Raw genomic sequence first — 1,604 nt, forward strand, 5'->3', positions numbered from 1 at the left:
TTAGAGAAGATGGAAAATTAGACCATCTCCATTGAATAGAACTAAAGCTAGAGAAGGCCTTTTATGAGTACTCTGAGTTCTCTTTATAAATTATAAAATATGATAAATATAATAAATGATGAAAATATATTTCATTTTGATAATGAGGCTCCACACTGGGAAAGATGTCTAGCTATCTTTACAAATTATTATGGTATGATCTGGAACTCTCTTTGTATGTCATATTTACTGGTTAATTTGGTGAAGATTGAATTTCGGTTTCTAAAATATTATTCAAAACTGATAGCAGCCATTGAGAGGGTTTATCTACTTTGTTCATTCTTATCATTTATACATTACTTCATGTGCTGGTTATCTATCTATCTATCTCACGGTGCTTTCCAAAATGAAAATTATCTTTCATGAAGATGTCACCTACCAAATAAAGTTATGAATATATGGGAATGTTTTTATAATGCATGTGGCTTTGTATGCATTCTATCTAATAACAGGTTAATGCAGATGTTTTGAAAGTATATTTACGAATATGTTGCACAACATTGAAGGACAATAAATTCATTTCATTTGTATAGATATCATTAGTTTCATTTTATATTAGTGTGTGTCATCAGTTTTCTTGCCATTTTCTTATAACTAGCAAATATAAATTATTTTTAATTTTTAATTGATAAACTACATCTTTGCCTGAGTTTCCAAGCTGAGAGATAATTTAAAACAGAATGAAGTAAGTGAGCAAAAAAACAAGTTATAGATAAACATTTCATTATGCATAAGATAATGTATGGTACCTGTAAGAATACATCATACTTTAAAGAACAATAAATCTTAAACACATTGCTCAAAAAGATTTTGGGGTAACAATTCTTATAAATCATCATTGCAATGAGATTTTAAAAAGGGGAAATTAAAGGGTTGAAAGTGTTCTCTCTCATGTTATACTTTCAACAACAGGAATGCTTCATTTGGCACCATAAATAAATTCTTATATAGCTCTTTATTTCATTTTTTTTTCTGATAAATTATACATAAGTTAAATACCTGAGGGGATATTAAAGGAATCTGATAATGAATCTTTTTTTTTTTTTTTTTTTAGGGCCACCTTGGTTGACCTCACAGAAGGACCTTGTCAGTTTACAATCCTTTATTTTTTTTATTTTTTACGCCTACAACACCTGGTCTTCCTAGGTGGTCTCCCATCCAAGTACTAACCAGGCCCAACCCTGCTTAGCTTCTGAAATCAGACAGGATCAGGCTTGTTCAGGGTGGCATGACCATAGATGATAATGGATCATTTGTTAATATAAAATTTACTAAAGTTCTCTTGTTAAGTGTGAGTTTTTGCTTATAAAGTTAATTTTAAAGTTGATTTGAATTGGACATAAACATTTGTTTACGTATAACATTGATAGTCTGTGGTAGTGATAAACCTCAGCAAAATTATACATAGAGTACTCATCACTTGAAATCTATATTTGTTACAATTGTCCAAGATCCTATATTACCCAAGAGAGATATTTCATTCATTAATTGCTTGCACAGGGTCAGTGTTTAACATATTCATACTTTTACAAGCAGTTTTACCTAACTTTCAGTTGCTATGTGAT

General features: G+C 29.9%; 1 pseudogene; it reads right to left on the reverse strand.

Annotated features, from left to right (window-relative positions):
• Window positions 1–1,160: 1,160 nt before the first annotated feature.
• On the reverse strand, window positions 1,161–1,279 carry LOC120583927 (uncharacterized; annotated as a pseudogene).
• Window positions 1,280–1,604: the final 325 nt, after the last annotated feature.

The sequence above is a fragment of the Pteropus medius genome, unplaced genomic scaffold (assembly GCF_902729225.1).
Source record: "Pteropus medius unplaced genomic scaffold, Ma_sr-lr_union100, whole genome shotgun sequence".
In the NCBI taxonomy this organism is placed as follows: Eukaryota; Metazoa; Chordata; class Mammalia; order Chiroptera; family Pteropodidae; genus Pteropus; species Pteropus medius.